The sequence below is a fragment of the Microcaecilia unicolor genome, chromosome 9 (genome assembly GCF_901765095.1).
Source record: "Microcaecilia unicolor chromosome 9, aMicUni1.1, whole genome shotgun sequence".
Classification (NCBI taxonomy): domain Eukaryota; kingdom Metazoa; phylum Chordata; class Amphibia; order Gymnophiona; family Siphonopidae; genus Microcaecilia; species Microcaecilia unicolor.
Genome location: NC_044039.1, coordinates 210,351,797 through 210,375,431, shown reverse-complemented (window position 1 = coordinate 210,375,431; position 23,635 = coordinate 210,351,797).

Sequence of the window (23,635 nt, the reverse complement as noted above, 5' to 3'; positions counted from 1 at the left end):
AAATGTTTCTTCACTCAACGAGTAGTTAAACTCTGGAATTCGCTGCCGGGAAGTCCATAAACCGCTACTAAATGGACTTGGAAAAATCCAAAATTCCAGGAATAACATGTATAGAATGTTTGTACATTTGGGAAGCTTGCCAGGTGCCCTTGGCCTGGATTGGCCACTGTCATGGACAGGATGCTGGGCTCGATGGACCCTTGGTCTTTTCCCAGTATGGCATTACTTATGTACTTATGTACTTGTGAAAAGGTGGTTAAGGTGGTTAACTTAGCGGACTTCAAAAAAGGGTTGGACGGCTTCCTGGAGGAAAAAGCCATAGAATGTTATTGAATGGACAAGGGAATAATACAGTATTTCTAGGATGGGTGGGACAAATTGCTTGTTGTTTTGGCCGCTGTCAGTGACAGGGTGCTGGGCTCGATGGATCCTTGGTCTGTCCCAGCATGGCAATGCTTATTATTATTATAAACATTTGTATAGCGCTACCAGACGCACGCAGCGCTGAACACCTGACACTTACGTACTTATGCACTTAAGCCTGGCGGTAGTTCTCACCCCCAGCACACGTCATATCCGGCAGTACAAAAATATTTGTATTTTTATAGCGCCGGTGTGTACCTGGCGGTAATTGGGTAGTGCCGCGCGCTATCTGGTTACCACCAGGTTAGTGTGGGAGCCCTTACCGCCACCTCAATGGGTGGCGGTAAGGGCTCCACCCCGAAAAGGCCACGCGGCAGGTGCTTCACATGGGCCATTTCCTGAAAAAAGAAAGGCCTACCTTTTACCCACTGCGGTAAAAGGGGGACTTGGCACACATCAAAAACAGGCGCTGACGCCAACACCAGTGCAGGCCCCCCTTTCTTTTGCTGCAGCTTGGTAAAAGGAGCCCTAATTTAGGGTTACTTTATAGAACATGCTGAGTGCTGGTCCACACGACTAAATTTAGTCGTGCTCAATTATGCCAACTAAAACCTGGTACAAATCCTTTATTCTCCCCTTTGAACACCAATATGGATTCTTTTATTATCATGATTTCCATCGGTTTTATCATTTCAATACATAACTTACATTTGATAATTTTTTTTATTTTTTCTTCATATATCTTTTTACATTGTACATATTGATATTATACAACTTTATGCTTTTTCGGTTTTATCCTTATTATTTAGTCCATTGTATATGTTTAATTTTTAATCTTTTATTACATTATCTCTATATAGAAAAGGCAACACCAACGTTCTATGAAGCCTCCAACCGGAAGTGTGAAGGGGGAGAGATATCCGGTTTCCCCATGAGTGTCTGCCCCGCCCTCGCTCTCTCTCTAACACAAACAGTGAAGGAAAACAGCAAAGCAGGAAATCAAATCGCTCTCTCTGTAACAATGAAGGACTCAGAGGGGGGAGGGGAGAGAGGGCAGGAACACACACACTCCCACATGCACACAGAAGAAACCTTGCTAGCCCCCGTTTCATTTGCATCAGAAACGGGGCTTTTTTACTAGTGTGTTTAATATTGTTTCAAATTGGTTTTTATTGATTTTTTTAGACTCCTGAGGCAGGCCTGTGGCCGAAACACAGATCTGTGTCGAGTTGGTTAATAAATATTTCCTGTACATAATTCAGCTGTCCCAGTCTCTTAAGTCATCGGTCCATTTCCCACTTTACCTTAGAATTTACACACACCATATTACAGAATTCGCTTAGCAAGTGGTGTGTGTAAATTCTAATTAATGCCAATTATTGCTAATTGCTTGTTACCATCCAATTATCAGCGCTGATTAGCTTGTTAACTTATTAAGTTATGCGTGTTGTTATGGAATATGGATCGATTTCTGCATGGAAGTCTCGGCGCAATAGATAAAGTATCCCGGGGTTAGTGCTCGCAGATGACAAAACTGACAAATACTTTAGCACGTTGTGCATTAGGTCTAATGTAGCTTAGTAAAAGGGCCCATACTGACTACTGATTACTCCCCTACACTTGTTGGGAAAAAGCTGGGTGACAAATTTGGCATTGTCAACAGATAATACTATGTGCTAGGAAGCAGAACAAAGTATAAGAGAATATGACAGATACAAATCAAGGTCAGGTATACATATATCGTAGCTCATATGAGTTTATCTTGTTGGGCAGACTGGCTGGACCATACAGGTCTTTCTCTGCCGTCACCTACTATGTTACTATCCAGCTCATTTTCGAAAGTGATCGCCGGCCATTTTCCGACATAAATCGGGAGATGGCCGGCGATCTCGGAAAAGCAGCCAAATCGGTATAATCGAAAGCCGCTTTTTTGCCAACATCGCTGCTTTCCCGTCGCGTCCCCGGCCAAAGTTCAAAGGGGCGTGTCGGCAGCGAAGCGAAGGCGGGACATGGACGGGCATGGGCGTGGCTACCAGATGGCCGGCTTTCGGCGATAATGGGAAAAAAAAAACGGCGATAAGCAGTATATCGCCGGGTTTACTTGGTCCTTTTATGTTCACGACCAAGCCTCAAAAAGGTGCCCCAAATGACCAGATGACCACTGGAGGGAATGGGGGATGATCTCCCCATACTCCTCCAGTGGTCACCAACCCCCTCCTAAAAACCTTTTTTGCCAGCCTGTATGCCAGCCTCAAATGCCATACCCACCTCCATGACAGCAGAATGTGTTGTATCCTCCGACAGCCCTTCTCTGGTTGCGATGTGGCTGTCGGGTGAGTGTGACACTTTTTCTGTTAGGTGCCCTGCAGAGTCACATCAGCAATGCATTGTGGTGGGTGTAGGGTACTGGGCTCTACTCCCATGGTGCTTTCCCCCCCTGCTAACTGGGTTCAGAGTGTGCCCTGTTTTGTTTCCGGTAGTCCATGAGGTAGTCTTCAGGTCTCAACTGGTGTGCCAAGGTTATACAGCAGCAACAAGTCTTAGAGGCCTGCGTGTATGCAGGTCCCTGGAGCACGTTTAGTGGGTACCGCAGTGCACTTAAGGCAGGCGGACCCAGGCCCATCCCCCCTACCTGTAACACTTGTGCTGGTAATGGAAGCCCTCCAAAACCCACTGTACATTTGTGAGTAGTGGGTTTTGGGGGGGTTGAGCACCCAAAGTAAGGGAGCTATGCATGTGGGATGTTTTTCTGAAGTCCACCGCACTGACCCCTAGGGTGCCCAGCTGGTGTCCTGGCATGTCAGGGGGACCAGTGCGCTACAAATGCTGGCTCCTCCCACGACCAAATGCCTTGGATTTCGCCGGGTTGGAGATGGCCGGCATTTTTTTCCCCATTATCACTGAAAACCAAACCCAGCCATCTCAAACCCAGCGACCTCCAAGGCATTTGGCCGGCCTAAACCGTATTATCGAAAAAAAAAGATGGCCGGCCATCTTTTTCGATAATACGGTTCCGGCCAGCTGTAGCGCCGCCGCCAACATAGATCGCCGGCGATCTATTTGGCTGGCGACGTTTGATTACACCCCTCAATGTGTGTTTAACATTTATGGATGTGGAAGGGATACAAATAATGACAGTTTGGGACTCCTTAAACATGGTTATTAGAGGGAAACTGATAGAGATAGTGACACACACAAAAGAAACTCAAACTGGAAAGACTGGAGGGGCTGACGAATTCTTTAGTACCGACTAAGAGATTGCATAAGGATAAACAGGAAGAAGTGATTACTGTTTCTTCCCTACAGGGAAAGATAAATTCTCGAATGATAGAGGAGGTAACATTTCAAATGAGGAAAGCTAACCAAATCTATTATGAGAAAGGAGGATTAGCCTGGAGTCTTTTTTTTGTTTTTAAATCATTTTTATTAGGAACATTTTCAGGATACAACTCGATTAATAACACATAAAAAATACACAATGGCAAACTCTTGTCAATACAACAACTTAAAGTTAACACCCTAACAAATAAATATTTCCTCCAGGCTTCCCACCCAACCCCTCTCCCAACCCCACTGACTGTTCTTTTTCTTTTTTTAAATCATAGCAACCAACAACCTTTCAAATGTGGATCTGCTGCCAGCCAAATGGGATAACGGATTAAAAAAAGGCTTCCATATACGCGTGAACTTTTCACCAGGAACCAAATCCAATTTCCCCACCCACACATTTTCCATCCTCAAAAGCTTAATTGTTTCTGAGCCAATGCGCTAACATGGGAGGAGTAGCCAGGAGCCAGCACAATAAAATACACTTCTTACACAAAAGCATTGTGCGCTTCAAAAAAACCTTTGAAATCTCTAGGCCAAAGGTGAGGCATCCCAAAACATCAAACAGACCCAAAGGAGTGAGTGCCCAACGGGTGTTCCATAGTTGAGAGACTTGAGTCTATACTCTCGTCCAAAAAATGTGAATTTGAGAGCAATACCAGAAAATATGACCAGTGGCGTTCCTAGGCTGGCTAAAACCTGGGGCAGATCGCCGATGTGCCCCCCCCCCCGGGTGGAGCGCGGCCCCCTGGCTAAATTACACCCCCCCTGGGTGCAGCGAGACCTCCCCAGGTGCATTTTTACCTGCTGGGGGGGGGGGTGCCGCGCGCCTGTTGGCTCCGAGTCCGCTCGTTCCCTGCTGCTCCCTCTCTGCCCTGGAACAGGAAGTAACCTGTTCTGTGCAGAGGGAGCAGCAAGGAGGGAACGAGCGGACTCGGCCAACAGGCGCGCGGCACCCCCCCCCCAGCGGCATGCACCCGGGGCGGACCGCCCCCCCCCCCCTTGGTACGCCACTGCATATGACCTAATGTTGCATTCTCCCATGAGCATTTCATACGAATGTCATCAGGGCACAACTTATAATTTATTTATTTATTTCCAAAGATTTCTATATCGCTCTAAGAGGTCCATTTACTAGGGTGCGCTGAAAAATGGCCTGCAGTAGTGTAGGCACAGGTTCTGGGCACCAGATCCATTTTCAGCATGCCTGCAAAAAAATGCCGTTTTAAAATTTTTGCCGAAAATGGACGTGCAGCAAAATAAACATTGCCACACGTCCATTTTGGGTCTGAGACCTTACCGCCAGCCATTCACTCAGCAGTAAGGTCTCTCACGTTAATTGTGCGGTAATCACTTACGCACATCAAGTAGGAGTTACTGTCCGATTTTCACCACGCGCCAGAAAATATATTTTCTGGCGCGTGTAGCGGACGTGCATAAAAAATGAAATTACCGCATGGTAAATCCAAATTGGCATGCGTTGGGCATGTGTAGGTGCCTACATGACTTAGTAAAAGGGCCCCTAACTGACTAGCAGAGCAGAGTGATGTACAGACTAAAAACAACAACTACTACTACTACTACTTATCATTTCTAAAGCGCTACTAGACATACGCAGCGCTGTACACTTGAACACGAAGAGACAGTCCCTGCTTGACAGAGCTTACAATCTAATCAGGACAAACAGGACAAATAAGGGATGACAAAGAGTAGCAAGATTCTGTGCAGAATCCCAGAGAGTAGCAAGATTCCGGAATCCCACTGTAGCAACATTCTGTGCAGAATCCCAGAGAGTAGCAAGATTCCGGAATCCCAAAAACTACTACTACTACTTATCATTTCTGTAGCGCTACTAGACGTACGCAGTGCTGTACACTTGAACATGAAGAGACAGTCCCTGCTCGACAGAGCTTACAATCTAATTAGGACAGACAAACAGGACAAACAAGAGGTAAGGGAATATTAAAGTGAGGATGATGAAATAAGGGTTCTGAACAAGTGAATAAGGGTTAGGAGTTAAAAGCAGCATCAAAAAGGTGGGCTTTTAGCTTAGGTTTGAAGATGGCCAGAGATGGAGCTTGACGTACCGGCTCAGGAAGTCTATTCCAGGCATATGGTGCAGCAAGATAAAAGGAACGGAGTCTGGAGTTAGCGGTGGAGGAGAAGGGTGCAGATAAGAGAGATTTACCCAAGGAACTCCATTATAAATAGAAAAGCATAACACCCATAGCAAACAAATAATTAAGGGGTGATAAAAAGTAAGGTAGGGGAACGGAGATATTTATTCAAAAGGGTCTATAAAACAAAAATTAAAAGGAAAGGGGAAAAATGGTTAAATATCTGGTGTTGGTAGTCAGGCAGTCCCTCTGAACGCTTGTTCAAAAAGCCAAGTTTTTAAATCAGCCTTAAAGTTTCTGAGGGAAGAATTTCCACGTAGAAGGAGAGGGAGAGTGTTCCAAATATGTGGAGAAAGAAAGAAGAAAGCGCTACATCATCTGGGTTCGAGACAAGCTCATTTAGGGCTAGGGAGAACCAATCATTGATCGTTTTAAGGACCACAGTGTCCTAGAAGTAAGGTATAGTCAGACAGAACAAATAGTCTAGAGTACCGATTCGATAAGCCTTGAACGTAATCAATGCTACTTAGCCTTATAGGCTCAATGGGGAGAAATGTGTACTCGCATAAGCATTTTGTATTGTATTTCCCATAAAGCAGCATTAGAAGTAACAGAATTAGTGCCCTTCAAACAAGATTGAACCTGGCTGGCATGAACTGGCGTATTCAGGTCCCTATGCCAAGCTTTATGAAACCAATCATTTAAGCATCTCATGCTGCATGCCAAGGCAAAAAGGCAGGTATTAAGAAGCCCCATGCCACCCTTGCCCCTGGGCAAAGTAACTCTCGCTAAAGGAAGACGTGCACATTTGCCATTCCACAGATAAGCGTTCAATAGTTTCGTTAAACTCCTATCTGTGGTGGCTGACAATGTAAAAGGTAACATCTAGAACAAATGTAACCAGTGTGGGATAAGAATCGTGTTATAGAGTGTTATCTTGGATTGACCTGGATTGGCCGCTATCGTGGACAGGATGCTGGGCTCGATGGTCTTTTCCCAGTGTGGCATTACTTATGTACTTCCCCAATAGTGATAGGGGTAAGAACTCCAAAGACATAACTTCTTTCGAGTTGTCTCCAACATGGGGGAAATGTTACAATCATAAAGTTGCGTCAAGTCCTGAGGTATATGAATACCCAAATATTTGATAGCTGAAGTGGCCCGTGTCAGAGGAAACTCCCCAACTCAGTTCCTCTGAACTTCAGGGTGAAGCAATAATGCAACAGATTTTTGGGTGTTTAAAGTAAACCTGCCCACCAAAATGAAATTTTAGCCTAGAGACTTAAAAAGAAGGTAGATCAGGCTGCGGTTATAGAGATTGATACATCAACTGGGCAAATTACAACTTATCCAGCAGAAATTGAAAGTGCCTTTCTGGACTATTACATATCTTTATGTTGATTGGAATTCAATAACTTCTCCCAGCAAACTGATGATTTCCTTAATAGGGCTAAGTTAGTAAAGGTGAAAGACAGTCAAAAAGAGAGAAGGATGCCCTAGTTACCATGTTAGAACTTAAATGGGCAATAGATAATTTGAAATCTTGAAAATCTGCCAGGCCAGATGGGTTTCCTGCAGTGCTGGCACCAGTGTTATTAAGATGGATAAATTTTGCTCTAGAACTAGGTCAAGTGCCTAAATCTTTATGACATGCAAATATTCGTAGTTATTCCCAAACCTGGAAAAACCTTAAATTACAGTACGTGGTATAAAGTGTGAAAATGCTCCATGTATTTAAGGCATCTAGATATCAAATATGATATTCTGTTTTTAAGTTACGTTCATTTATACAAAAGAGGGGAGGAGTGTCTTGGATAAGTGTTGGAGGGGATGTATGGATGAAAATTCATTTTGACATATGCAGTGGGACTGGATGAAAGTAAGATCATTTTCAAGGGAGATGCTTATCACTATTAATAACAGTGTTGATTACTCCACTGCTGAAAAATACGCTTGTAGTGTTGAACTATGAAATAGGGCTAGCTGGTGAAATGGCTCCTAAGAATAAACTGATAGAGCTCTTATTGATGGTAGTTCGATTGATGCTGCCAAATGGAAAGATGAGAAACCTCAGATGGTATAATAAAGTATAGAAGATACAAGAGATGGAGAACTTAATAGCTGTGATTCAGAGGTGACTAGATGTGTTTGAAAAAGTGTGGACTTAATTTCAGAGACTCATGAATAGACGTGATATTTTACAGCTCGAATGTGGAAGCAGAATGAAACAATGTGAGGGACAGCAGGAGGGGCGGGTGTAAGGTGCTCCTAAGACAGGATAAACAATGGAAATGTGAGATGATGCCTACTGAATTTTTTTTCTTCAATTGTCTGGCCCTTTTTTTGGCTACATCTACCATTAGAAATGTTGATTGGATATTTCATTGGCTGTGACTTCTTGCAAATCTATGTAATTTGGGGGTCCTTTTACTAAGGTGTGCTGAAAAATGGCTTGCAGTAGTGTAGGCACGGGTTTTGGGCGTGCGCCGATCCATTTTTCAGCACACCTATAAAAAAAAAGGCCGAAAATGGACGTGCGGCAAAATGAAATTTGCTGTGCGTCTATTTTGGGTCTGAGACCTTACCGCCAACCATTGACCTAGTGGAAAAGTCTCGCATGGTAACCAGGTAGTAATGACCCTACATACGCCAAATGCCACTTGGCGCGTGTAGCTGACGCGTGCCAGAAAATAAAAAAAATATTTTTCGGGTGCACGTAGCAGATGCATGCCAAAAATGAAATTAGTGTAAGGGCCATGCGGTAGCCGTGTGGTAACTCCATTTTGGCACGTGCTGGACGCGCATAGTCACTTATGTGGCTTAGTAAAAGGGCCCCTTGGTTAATGTAGTGTAATTTTGTGGACAGTGACACAGTTGAGTGTATTTTAAAAGAAACAAAAATAAAATGATTTATATATACACTAGTAAAAAAGGCCCGTTTCTGTAAGAAATGAAACAGGCACTAGCAAGGTTTTCCTTTGAGTGTGTATGTTTGACAGAGTGTATTTGACAGTGACTGTGTGTGAGAGAGAGAGAGAGTGAATGTGCGAGTGTGTGTATGTGTGTGTGACAGAGTGTATGTGTATGTGTGAGTGAGAGAGAGATAGACTGTGACAGAGTGTGTGTGTGTGGGAGAAAGACAGAATGTGGATTGATTGTGTGTCAGTGCTCAGGTCAGTGTTAATGTTCACTGGGAGAAAGAACCACCCAGAAAATACCCTCATTAATCAACGAATCAGGATGCAAGGATAGGCTTCCCTATCTCTGTCAGTATCCATATAGGCATAACCTTCCTATTTTTTTGTCCAAGCTCTAAATATCAAATTAAATTAAGAATTGAAACGTACGACGATGGCGGCGGCGGCAGCAGCATCAGCATCATCGGTAAACGGAGTACAGGCTCGGGCCATCTCTGTCTCTCAGCTCTGGTCCCGCCCTCATTTCTTGTTTCCGCAAGGGCGGGACCAGAGCTGAGAGACAGATGGGCCAAGCCTGTACGCCGTATACCGATGCTGCTGCCGCCGCCGTCATCCGCTTTAACCCCGACTGGGTAACTGAGACTTCAAAAATTCGTAAGGAGGGGGTCTGGTATTGGACGGGAGGGAGGGAGGAAGGGAGGCACAACGACCCTGGAACTGTGAGCGAGGGGGGATCCTGGAACTGGGAGGGAGACCGTGAAACTCGGGGATCTGGGAGGGAGGGAGACCATGACATGTGTGTGTGGGGGGTGTTGATGTGCTTCAGGTGAGGGGAGGGGGGTGTTTGATGTGCTTGGGGGGGTGTTTGATGTGCCGGGGGGGGGGGGCTTGGGTGGTTTGATGCGCCTAGGGGGGGGGTTCTGTGGTGCTGCGCTTGTAGTTTTTTGATGCGACGCTCCCTGCCACTTGCTCCGAAGTGGCAGGGAGCAGCGCACTGACAGCTGATTCCCAGGCAGGGGGAGGAGTAGGGAAACACGCGTGTTTCCCTACTCCTCCCCTTGCCTTGGAATCAGCTGTGAGTGACGTCATCCTGGCTATGGAGCCTAGCTCAGCAACTCCAGGAGCCACGGACACAGGCAGTCCCACATTAGAATGTTGGTGGTGAGAATTATTATATAGGATATACACACACATACATCTCAAATATAAATAGTTTTCTTCCCCTCATATCTTGTTCAGCATCGCATCACTTTTTAGCTCACTATCAAATAAAGGTCAGTAGAATATGGTGTTTTAAACTCTGTTAAACAGACTCATCACATGTAAATATCAAACCATATACAATGAGTCATGTCAGCTCTCTACTTAATCTTGTATATTTAAAAAGGTCATTTCTTCAATGAAAGGGTTATATCAACAAAACGTCCGCAACATCTGGGCTTTAAATAATGGAGTGAGATAACTGAAAAAGCATTAGCCAAAGCAAACATCAAGAATAATCCGGTAAACATACACTAATTTTATTTATTTATTTATTAGGATTTATTTACCGCCTTTTTGAAGGAATTCACTCAAGGCGGTGTACAGTAAGAATAAATCAAAAATAATCAATAGGCAAGTACAGCGGTAAAAATATTCACATAACAATACAAAGTATAGCATAATACACTACTTAAAATGTCAACACAATACGCAATAGAACATTTTAATTGACAGTGAAGGGTATAAGCAAAGATGGAACATATAGATAGGTAAGAGAGTAAGAGGAGTTAGAAAATAACGTGACTAATTTAAAGAAAGGTGCACATGAGGTCAGAAAGATGGTTAAATATTATCTCAACTAGCGTAGGAATGGATAAACATGTCCCGCTGCAGTATGTGCAGCCCGAGACTAAGAAGTTAGTTACTTCCTTCCATTAAAGGTTTGGTTGAAGAGCCAAGCTTTCACCTGCTTCCTAAAGTAGAGATAGTCTTGTGTTAAGCGCAGCCTTTCAGGCAGTGCATTCCAGAGTGTGGGGGCTACTCCGGAGAAGGCTCGATTGCAGGTATTACATCGTGTAATGTCTTTTGGAGAGGGTGTGGTTAGTGATAGTCCTTGAGAGGACCTTAGTGTACTTGGTGGTGTGTAGAGGGGTCATCCTGTTCTTCAAGTACTTGGGGCCATTTCTTTGGAGTGGCCTAGTGTTTAGTGCAGCGGACTTTGATCCTGGGGAACTGGGTTCAATACACACTGTAGCTCTTTGTGACTCTGGGCAAGTCACCTAACCCACCATTGCCCCAGGTACAAATAAGTACCTGTATATACTATGTAAACCGCTTTGAATGTGGTTGCAAAAACCACAGAAAGGCGGTATATGAAGTCCCATTTCCCTTTCCCCTTTAAGGGCCTTGAAGATCAGACATACAGTTTTTATTTTTTTATTTATAACCATTTACATTTTTACAAGCGATAAAACAACTTGCCGCAAATACAGAGAAAGTAATATATAGGAATTATTTCAGTCAGGTAATTCTATTCTCTTCCTTAGACCACTAAATAGGGAGAGTGAAACAAGACAAGGAGATCAATTAAACAGTAAACCGGAAAAAAAAGTGGTATTAACCTGATTGTGAGTGGAGGAGTGGCCTAGTGGTTAGGGTGGTGAACTTTGGTCCTGGGGAACTGAGGAACTGATTCCTACTTCAGGCACAGGCAGCTCCTTGTGACTCTGGGCAAGTCACTTAACCTTCCATTGCCCCATGTAAGCCGCATTGAGCCTGCCATGAGTGGGAAAGCGCAGGGTACAAATGTAACAAAAATAAAATAGATACTATTGGAGATTCTACATGGAATGTTGCTACTATTGGAGATTCTACATGGAATGTTGCTATTCCACTAGCAACATTCCATGTAGAAGGCTGCGCAGGCTTCTGTTCCTGTGAGTCTGACGTCCTGCACATACGTGCAGGACGTCAGACTCACAGAAGCAGAAGCCTGTGCGGCGACATTGGTGATCTGCAAGGGCCGACTTCTACATGGAATGTTGCTAGTGGAATAGCAACATTCCATGTAGAATCTCAAATAGTAGCAACAGTGGAGGAGTGGCCTAGTGGTTAGGGTGGTGGACTTTGGTCCTGGGGAACTGAGTTCGATTCCCACTTCAGGCACAGGCAGCTCCTTGTGACTCTGGGCAAAGTCACTTAACCCTCCATTGCCCCATGTAAGCCACATTGAGCCTGCCATGAGTGGGAAAGCACAGGGTACAAATGTAATGAAAATTATCCCCAGATATTACTTGTCTAATTCATTATTCCACATTGATCATCTGCTTGGCTTCTTCAAGGCCAATACGGTGTATAGTCAAATCACTTCATTGAAAACATACTTATTGTCCAATAATAGATCTGATTACATTCTCTCTCTTTTAAAAAACAGAAGTTATTTAACAATACATATACTTAAGTCTCTAATTCAAATCCCACTGATTAAAATTATCCCAGTTTTCACAGGCTTCACTCCTTTTAAAGTAATAATTTGAGGAAATATTTCTGAGGAAAACTTTAGGAGTCATACCCGGAACTCTGGGAAAAACAATAATCTCGATATTAATCATCTATAATAATATTCATTTTATTATTCAAAATGTCTGGTCTATTATCATTTCGAAAATCATAACCACTTCTTGCTCGTTTAGAATCATTTGTTATATCAATTTTTCACTGTCAAAGGGTTCAGTTAAATTGTCCATATAACTCTCTAATAAAATTATATCTGAAACAAAATTATTTACTGCCACCGTTAGGTCCCGAGGCGCCTTCCAGATGGTATTCAATGTAACCTCCACGGGAGCCAAAAACTCCAAGTTGATTTGTCTTAGGTGTTTAGGAGTGGTTCCGTCGATTTGGGTTCTGCTGTAAACATCCTTTCCAAAAAAATCCCAAATGCCTGTCTCATGCTTTCTGACACTGTCCTCGTCTCCACGACCTCTGCCGGGAGGCCATTCCACACATCCACCAACCTTTCGGTGAAAGAGTATTTTCTTAGACTCCTCCTATTTCCTCTTAGCTTCATCGTATGCCCCCTCATGCCAGAGTTTTCCTTCAACTGAAAAAGGCTCATCTCCTGCATATTTATTTATTTACTAGTAAAACGGGTGCTAGCAAGGTTTTTGTGGCCAATACCCACCTCCCTCCCTCCCTGGCCAACCCCTTCGTTGTTCTGGCATTGCTTCGCCCCCAACGTCATGAGGTTTGACGCGAGGGCGGGGCCCGGAGCGATTTCCCACCCCCCGCCTCCCTGCCTCCCTCCCTGCCAACCCCTTCGTTGTTCTGCCATTGCTCCGCCCTCGAGGGCGGGGCCCGGAGTGATTTCCTGCCCCCGCCTCCCTGCCTCCCTCCCTGCCAACCCCTTCATTGTTCTGCCATTGCTCCGCCCTCGAGGCCGGGGCCCGGAGCGATTTCCCGCCCCCCGCCTCCCTGCCTCCCTCCCTGCCAACCCCTTCATTGTTCTGCCATTGCTCCGCCCTCGAGGGCGGGGCCTGGAGCGATTTTGGTGGCTTCACCACCACGAACCTTCGAACCTTTTTGAAGGAAGTCAGAGCTTGGCTTCACTGACGTCAGTGTCCTCAGAACGTTGAGGGTGAGTTTTATTATAGTAGATATTAGATTGTAAGCTCTTTGAGCAGGGACTGTCTTTCTTCTATGTTTATGCAGCGCTGCGTATGCCTTGTAGCGCTATAGAAATGCTAAATAGTAGTAGTAATATATTAGGATTTATTTACCGCCTATTTGAAGGAATTCACTCAAGAATAAATCAAACATGAGCAATAGACAATTACAGAAGTCAAAATATTGGAAACCTAGCCATGTCAGTTGAGGTTCTTTGTATATGCTAAGCTGCTGCCAGTTAAGTACTTTTATTGATATGATTAACCAAGTTAAAATATGTTGTTGTTTTTTAAAAATGTCTTTTGAGGATTAATTGAGTTCAACCACCTCTAAAAACAAAATTCTGGATCAATGATGACTTGCACTTTACTGCTCAAAAGAACTTCATCAAGCAGCGCCATTGCATTACATTCTGAAGATCCCGTATAAAATAAACGAATGTATTGCCAAATTGATTTGGTGTTTGGGAATATTTTGAAACGTTGAGTGCCATCATGTCATAGCACGTACTTTTACAATAGCTGCTATGTCATGAGGTCATTTAGGTGTGTATGTGACCACATGCATGGGAATGGCTTTATAAAATTACCTCCACAATGGATATGTGTAATATTTTACCGCTAACTCGTGCTATTTTAGCACAAATCTCATTTTGAGCAATGAGACCTTGTTACTAATAACTGGGGTGAACAGTAAAATAACACGTCTTAACGGTAGCCCACGTTGCTAAATTCCCCTCTCAATTACATAAAGAAATATCTCTAGGAATGGAAATCGCTGCTATATGCAGGGAGCCTGTTTGACTGTTGATCCGCACTCCTCTGGCGCCCAGTGGAGGAGTGGCCTAGTGGTTAGGGTAGTGGACTTTGGTCCTGGGGAACTGAGTTCGATTCCCACTTCAGGCACAGGCAGCTCCTTGTGACTCTGGGCAAGTCACTTAACCCTCCATTGCCCCATGTAAGCCGCATGAGCCTGCCATGAGTGGGAAAGCGCAGGGTACAAATGTAACAAAAATAAAATAGATACTATTGGAGATTCTACATGGAATGTTGCTACTATTTGAGATTCTAGATGGAATGTTGCTACTATTGGAGATTCCACATGGAATGTTGCTATTCCACTAGCAACATTCCATGTAGAAGGCTGCGCAGGCTTCTGTTTCTGTGAGTCTGACGTCCTGCACGTACGTGCAGGACGTCAGACTCACAGAAGCAGAAGCCTGCACAGCCACATTGGTGATCTGCAAGGGCTGACTTCTACATGGAATGTTGCTAGTGGAATAGCAACATTCCATGTAGAATCTCAAAAACAGTGGAGGAGTGGCCTAGTGGTTAGGGCGGTGGACTTTGGTCCTGAGGAACTGAGTTAGATTCTCACTTCAGGCACAGGCAGCTCCTTGTGACTCTGGGCAAGTCACTTAACCCTCCATTGCCCCATGTAAGCTGCATTGAGCCTGCCATGAGTGGGAAAGCGCAGGGTACAAATGTAACAAAATAAAATAGATACTATTGGAGATTCTACATAGAATGTTGCTACTATTGGAGATTCTACATGGAATGTTGCTATTCCACTAGCAACATTCCACGTAGAAGGCCGCGCAGGCTTCTGTTTCTGTGAGTCTAGATGGAATGTTGCTACTATTGGAGATTCCACATGGAATGTTGCTATTCCACTAGCAACATTCCATGTAGAAGGCTGCGCAGGCTTCTGTTTCTGTGAGTCTGACGTCCTGCACGTATGTGCAGGACGTCAGACTCACAGAAGCAGAAGCCTGCGCGGCCACATTGGTGATCTGCAAGGGCCGACTTCTACATGGAATGTTGCTAGTGGAATAACAACATTCCATGTAGAATCTCAAAAACAGTGGAGGAGTGGCCTAGTGGTTAGGGTGGTGGACTTTGGTCCTGAGGAACTGAGTTCGATTCCCACTTCAGGCACAGGCAGCTCCTTGTGACTCTGGGCAAGTCACTTAACCCTCCATTGCCCCATGTAAGCCGCATTGAGCCTGCCATGAGTGGGAAAGCGCAGGGTACAAATGTAACAAAAAAAATATATATGCCCCGATTTTTCACCAGCCTTTCAACGGGTCACTGGTGTCTCCCGCGCTGTGGGTCCTCTTTCGGTGTGCTCCGCCAGTGACAATTTTCGCTCTGCTCAGCCTCCGGGTTGTCATCTACGCTGCTTGTTCCTGGCATCTGTCACTACGAGTCAACACCTTCTTGGCTTTGCTGCTGGACCGGGGTGGTCGTCCTCGGCGATGTTGGTGGTTGTCCTCGGCGATGTTGGCTGCTGGTCATCTGCGGCTGCTTTGTGTTTGGAGAGTGCTACACGTTGAAGGGGCCCTGCTTCCTCTTGGATCGCCGATTCCAGTCCTTGGCTACTGCCTGCATCCCTGTCCTGTTCGCAGGATCTGATTACCTGCCTTAATGTGTCTCAGCGAGTCATGATCTGATTCTGGACTTTTTACTTTTCTTCTTTTTGCTTTCTTTTCCCTGCCTGCTTATTTGTTTAAATATTGTATTTATATTCCTTTCCCTTCTGCCCTCTCTACTGTCATTGTAATTGTTTTCATTAGTTCATTGTAAGCCACTCTGGGGCTGCTTTACGTGGGAAAAAGCGGGGTATAAATGATCTAAATAAATACATAAATAAATAAATATGTAATAAAAGTGAGCCAAGTATAGGACAATCAAGCCACTGTGACATCACTGATAAGTTTGGCACTTAGGCACTGGTGGAATGAGACATTATTAAGAGTATAACATAAGAATAGGTATACTGGGTCAGACCAATGGTCCATCTAGCCCAGTATCCTGCTTCCAACGGTAGCCAATCCAGGTCACAAGTACCTGGCAGAAAATTAGTAGAAACCCAATATCAGCTCTGGTTACCAGAGACTGTAACTTTTACACTAAGGGGGAAAGTTGTCTTGGGCGATCGTTAAGACAGGTTTATTATTTTTGTTTTTACCGCTAAAATAACGTCTTAAATGTAGCCCAGGTATAACTGTACATCTAGCGGGCAACACAAGAAGCAGATATACATGAAACATCTACTTTGGCTATTCCCCTTATACCTGTATTTTCAGCAGCACTTCCTAAATGGATACTGTCGCTGAATATATATGTAATTATAAACTGCCTACAATTAGGCATTTCAAATTACTGTATATGCTGCCCATCCTGCTAAATATTGGTCTCTCTGCAGTTTCTCAGGCCTACAAGTTCATGGCAATATTTTCAGACCATTCCACAGTGCTGTTAGACCTTCAGAATGAAATACCCTCTGTTTGCAATAGTTTATTACATGTAGCTGGGTCTTAAGAAAGTGTTCCTTGGGAAAATGGAGGGAGACACAAGACTGTAGGAGAACCTAGCGTTAGTTGTTTTTCTACTCCTACGGATTTGGGACTGTTTTTCTTCATAAACATAGTAAGAAAGGAAAGCTTTAATGTAACTGGCCCTTATGCTGCAAAACTCACAAGGGAAAAATCAAGCAAATTTTAGAAACCTTAAGCTTAATGGATTAAGCAGTATTTTAGCCAAACAGGATTTAATGCCTAGTCAGAAGCATTAGCTGTTTGCCCCAGAGTCAATGGCACAGATGCCCGTGATGCTTATTTAGCTGAAATCCAAGACAAAGAAGAAGGTTAAACGTCACTTAATGATCAGACAGATTTGGTGGGCGCATGCTGTGTCTTAGGAAAACCCCTCAGTGAAAATACTGAGCTGCTGAGACATTTCAACCTTACTGACAACTGCAGGGGGTTTAAATGTTCTTTTAGGTCTTACAATATTAATATAAAAAGCTATAGATCCTCCAAAGGAGAAAATAACATTCAAGTTCTTTTCTGCGATTTAGAGACTTATTTCTAGGGCAGGGCCGCCAACAGACTGGGCCGGGCCCGGAGCAAGGCCGCCCCCGGGGCCCCACCGCTCCCTCCTCCACCCCCTTGAGGTCGCTACCGCTGCTCCCCTCTCCACCCCCCTCCGAGGTCGTCGCCGCCGCTCCCCCCCTTCACCCCCACGAGGTTGCTGCCACTGCCGCTTTCCCCTCCCTCCGTCCGCCACCAGGCCAGGCCCCCTGCATTGAAATCATAGCGCCTCTCACCTCCGTGTGAAAGTGCTGCAGGCAGCAGGGCAGCAGATCGCCTCCCTTAGGGCCTCCTTCCCTCCTTGTGTCCCGCCTTCGCGGAAGTTACATCAGATGAGGGTGGGACACAGGGAGGAAAGGAGGCCCAAAGGGAGGCGATCTGCTGCCCTGCTGCCTGCAGCGCTTTCACACAGAGGTGAGAGGCGCTGTGATTTCAATGCAGGGGGCCCGGCCCGGTGGCAGACGGTCGACGACGTAGGGTGCCCGGGCTGGGGGAATTTTGTCCCCCTGCCCCCCCCTCTCGGCGGCCCTGTTCCAGGGGCCAAGCAGCCTTTTGAAGGAAGTTGGAGGACAACATGTCCATTCAGACTCAACAGGGAACTGGAATGCTGCTAGCAAGGGAAAGGAACTTCCCTTAGTTTTTATTTATTTATTATCATTTATTTACTGCCTTTTTGAAGAAATTTATCCAAGGTGGTGTACAGCAAGAATAAGTCATAGATAGAACAGTAAACATAGAGGCGTATTTTCAAAGCACTTAGACATCCAAAGTTCCATAGGTTACTATGGAACTTTGTAAGTCTAAGGGGTCCTTTTACTAAGGTGCGCTGAAAATGGCCTGCACTAGAGTAGGTACGTGTTTTGGACGTGCGCAGATCCATTTTTCAGCGCACCTCTAAAAAAATGCCTTTTTAAAATTTTGGCCGAAAATGGACGTGCAAAATGAAAATTAGAATGCGTCCATTTTGGGTCTGACACCTTACCACCACCCATTGACTTAGCAGTAAGGTCTCACATGTTAACTGAGCGGTAATGGTCTACAGGCATAAAATGCCTTTTATTGCCTGGTTAGCGCCGCATGCCAGAAAATTAAAATCATTTTCTGGCAAACATAATTAGGACAGACAAACAGGACAAATAAGGGATGAGGGAATTACTAAGGTGGGAGTGATAAACAGACATGGGTACTGAACAAGTGAATAAGGGTTAGGAGTTAAAAGCAGCATCAAAAAGGTGGGCTTTTAGCTTAGATTTGAAGTCGGCCAGAGATGGAGCTTGATGTACTGGCTCAGGAAGTGCATTCTAGGCATATGATGGGGCAAGATAAAAGGAATAGAGTCTGGAGTCAGCAGTGGATGAGAAGGGTACAAATAAGAGATTTACCTAATGAGCGGAGTTCCCAGGGAAGAGTGTAGGGAGAGATACGAGTGGAGAGGTACTGAGGAGCTGCAGAGTGAATGCACTTGTACATAAGTACATAAGTAATGCCATACTGGGAAAAGACCAAGGGTCCATCGAGCCCAGCATCCTGTCCACGACAGCAGCCAATCCAGGCCAAGGGCACCTGGCAAGCTTCCCAAACATACAAACATTCTATACATGTTATTCCTGGAATTGTGGATTTTTCCCAAGTCCAATTAGTAGCGGTTTATGGACTTGTCCTTTAGGAAACCGTCCAACCCCTTTTTAAACTCTGCTAAGCTAACCGCCTTCACCACTTTCTCCGGCAACGAATTCCAGAGTTTAATTATACGTAAATTATATGTAAATTATACGTAAATTATATGTAAATCAATAAGAGGAATTTGAACTGTATGTGGAAATGGATAGGAAGCCAATGAAGTGACTTGAGGAGAGGGCTATTATGATCATAGCGACACTGGCGGAATATAAATCATGCAGCAGAATTTTGAACAGATTGAAGAGGAGAGAGATGGCTAAGTGGGAGACCTGTGAGAAGCAAGTTGCAATAGTCTAAGGGAGAGGTGATAAGAGTGTAGGTAAGGGTTTTAGTAGTGTGCTCAGAAAGGAAAGGACAAATTTTGGTGATATTATAGAGAAAGAAATGACAGGTTTTCGCAGTCTGTTGGATATGTGCAGAGAAAGAGAGAGAGGAGTCGAAGATGACCCCAAGGTTACGAGCTGATGAGACAGAGAGGATGAGAGTGTTATCCACAGAGATAGAGAATGGGGGAAGAGGAGAAGTTGGTTTAGGGAGAAAGATAAGAAGCTCTGTCTTGGCCATGTTTAGTTTCAGATGGTGGTGAGACATCCAGGCAGCAATGTCAGTACCCATGTCTGTTTTATCACTTGGACCTGGAATCCTGTTGAAATTTCTGGAGTGGAAAGGTAGATCTGGGAGTCATCAGCATAAAGGTGATACTGAAAACCATGGGATGACATCAGAGCACCAAGGGAAGATGAAAAGTCACAAGACAGAGCCCTGAGGTACACCAACTGATAGTGGGATAGAAGTGGAGGAGGATACACCAGAGTAAACACTAAAAGTACAATGGGAGAGATAAGATGAAAACCAGGGAAGAACAGAGCATTGAAATCCAAATGAGGACAGTGTATCAAGGAGTAGGAGGTGATCAACAGTGTCAAAAGCAGACCATAGATTGAGAAGGAAAGGATAGAATAGAGACCTTTGGATCTGGCCAGGAACAGGTCATCGGAGGCTTTAGAAAGAGTTGAATGAAGAGGGCGAAAACCAGATTGAAGTAGATCAAGAATACCTTGAAATGAAAGAAAGTCAAGACAACAGCGGTGAACAGCATGTTTAAGTATCTTGGATAGGAAAGGGAGGAGGAAGATGGGGCGATAGTTGGAAGGACAGGTAGGGTCCAATAAAGGTTTTTTGGAGGAGCAGTGTAACAACGCCATGTTTGAAGGCATCAGGAACAGTCGCAGTGGAAAGTGAAAGACTGAGGATATGGCAGATAGAAGGGATGTCAGTAGACCAGAAGTGCTAAGTAATTGGGTGGGAACAGAATCAAAGGAACAGGTAGCTTCGAGGAGGAAAGAAAATGTGTAGTTTCCTCTTCAGTGATTTCAGAAAAGGAGGCAGGGGTTGAAGGAGGGTTGAGAGAATGAACTGAGGGAAGGAGAGGTGGAGGTGAATTGGCTGAGAGTTAAAGGTTAATCTTGTACATAAGTATATAAGTATTGCAATACTGGGACAGACCGAAGGTCCATCAAGCTCAGTATCCTGTTCCCAACAGTGGCCAATCTAGGTCACAAGTACCTGGCAAGATTCCAAAATAGTACAATACATTTAATGCCTGCTTATCCCAGAAATAAGCAGTGGATTTTCCCAAGTCTATTTTAATAATGGCTTATGGACTTTTTTTTTTTTAGTAAGCTAGCCAAACCTTTTTTAAACCCCACTAAGCTAATTGCTTTTACCATATTCTCTGGCAATGAATTCCAGATTCGTTTTCAATTTACTACTTTGTAGCTTCATTGTATGCCCCTTAATCCTAGTATTTCTGGAAAAAGTAAACAAGCTATTCACGTTTATCCGTTCACTCAGTATTTTATATACCTCTATCATATCTCCCCTCAGCCGTCTTTTCTCCAAGCTGAAGAGCCCTAGCCGTTTCAGCCTTTCCTATAGGGAAGTCGTCCCATCCCCGTTATCATTTTTGTTGCCCTTCTCTGTACTTTTTCTAATTCCACTGTATCTTTTTTGAAATGCGGTGACCAGAATTGCACACAGTATTCACGGTGCGGTCTCACCATTGAGCGATACAAAAGCATTATAACATCTTCATTTTTATTTTCCATTCCTTTCCTAATAATACCTAACATTCTATTTGCTTTCTTTGCTGCCAAAGCACACTGAGCAGAGGGTTTCAAAGCATTGTCAACGATGACTCCTGGATCCTTTTCCTGGTCCGTGACTCCTAACGTGGAACTTTGTCCCCTCTGCCATCAGCTTTGATTTGTTTTTCATTGTAAACCACTTAGTCACCAGTCTTGGATCTGTTTGTGGTATATCAAGTGTGCAAAATAAAGAAGTTAATTAATTAATAAACTACGTCACTGTAAATTTCATTCTTCTTGCCTTGCCACTTGAGGTTTCCCATTTTCCTTGCCATACAAACGATCATGTCTTTAATAGTGAAGGTGTGCAGGCAAGCTAAGATGTCCCATGGAAGGTTATTTTGATGAGGGCCCAGAATGCGATGCACCAATCCAGTTATAATAGGGCGGTCCAGTTGGTTCTTACAATTTTCATTGCACCCCCTAGATTCTCAAATTATTTCTCTACAATAGATTATCCATATCTTCGAGCCTTTCCAACATTATCTCAGCTTGCTCCTCTATTTTGTCCATTCTGCCAAGCAAGTGGAGGAGTGGCCTAGTGGTTAGGGTGGTAGACTTTGGTCCTGAGGAACTGAGTTCCATTCCCCCTTCAGGCACAGGCAGCTCCTTGTGACTCTGGGCAAGTCACTTAACCCTCCATTGCCCCATGTAAGCCGCATTGAGCCTGCTATGAGTGGGAAAGTGCAGGGTACAAATGTAACAAAAATAAAATAGATACTATTGGAGATTCTACATGGAATGTTGCTACTATTGGAGATTCTACATGGAATGTTGCTATTCCACTAGTAACATTCCATGTAGAATCTCCAATAGTATCTATTTTATTTTTGTTACATGTAGAATCCATGTAGAATCCATGTAGAAGGCTGCACAGGCTTCTGTTTCTGTGAGTCTGACGTCCTGCACGTACGTGCAGGACGTCAGACTCACAGAAGCAGAAGCCTGCGTAGCCACATTGGTGATCTGCAAGGGCCGACTTCTAGTGGAATAGCAACATTCCATGTAGAATCTCAAATAGTAGCAACAGTGGAGGTGTGGCCTAGTGGTTAGAGTGGTGGACTTTGGTCCTGAGGAACTGAGTTTGATTCCCACTTCAGGCACAGGCAGCTGTGACTCTGGGCAAGTCACTTAACTCTCCATTGCCCCATGTAAGCTGCATTGAGCCTGCCATGAGTGGGAAAGCGCAGGGTACAAATGTAACAAAAAAAACATCCATCTGTTGCTCCTCCAATCATGCCTCCCGTTCTTCTGCCTGCCTACCCGCATCCCCCATTAGATCTTCAACCCACCAAAAATCGCTTTAAGTTCTTTCCTGCTGTCATCAACCTCTCTGTTTAAATCTTAGATTAAAATCCACAAACATCACTTGAAGATCCATTTTTCTAATTGGATCTGCATCCGATTGTTGCAAGGGTAATTCCAGTTTGAGCTCCAAGCCATCTCCTTCCTCTTCGCCTGATTCCACATGTGCCACCATGTTAAAGGGCTTGCAGGTCCGTCAGTTTCACATCCCAAAATGGGAAAATAGGTTTTTATATTGCTCAATCTTTTCCCCCGGCATCAATGATCCACTGCGGATCTCACTCAGGCACTTCTATGCACTGACTGCAAGAGGGGATTTATGGTGAGACAATGAGGATTAAACACAGTCATTGGTGATCTCTGCCATCATACAGCTATTTGCTGCTGATGTCACATTTTAAAGGAGCCAGTACACTTTAGTCAAAGTGGTGAGAAGGGTGACCCCCCCCTCCTAAGCGAAAGCCTCTCTTGGGAGCCCCCAATTAGGTACCCTCCCCATAGTGCCAGCCCAACTATACCCCTTGCCAACCTGAAGGTCCCCCCTAGTGGTGTTCCCCACACCAGGAACTTTCCCCTCCCCCAAGACAGGACCCCCTACCCTTTGACGATCCCCTCCAGACCTACCTTGGTTGAAATCCATGAGGTCCAGTGGTCTGGGCAGGAGTGATTCCTGGTGGCTCCTGCCCTGCTGGCGCCTTCACTCAAAATGGTATCAGCCACCCCTAGCAGTACTCATGGCCTCAAGTGATAGTTCCACAAGTCTAACACTAGGGGCAGCGGCATAGCAAGGGCGGGGCGGGTGCACGCCGCTGGAGAGGTGAAGAGAGTGGCCGCATGCCTGTCGGCTCCGCTGTTTCCCTGCTCCCTCTGCCCTGGAACAGGTTACTTCCTGTTCCGGAGCAGAGGGAGCAGGGAGCCAGCGGAACCGAGAGCCGAGCAGCTGCTCCCAGCAGCCAAGAATGCACCCAGGGGTGGGGTGTCATTGCGCCAGGGGGGGTGTCTTGCTGCACCCAGGGGGGGGTGCGCATCGGCGATCCGCCCTGGGTGGCAGCCGAGCCTCGGATTGTCACTGGCTAGGGGTCCTTAAGGGTGGAAGTTATCACTGTGAGCTACTGTTAAGATGTGTTATTTTACTGTTAACCACAGTTATTAGTAACTAGATCTTATTGCATAAAATGCGACCTGTGCTAAAATAGCCCAGGTTAGTGGTAAAATATCACATCTTAATGGTAGTCCACATTGGTAACTATGGGGCCC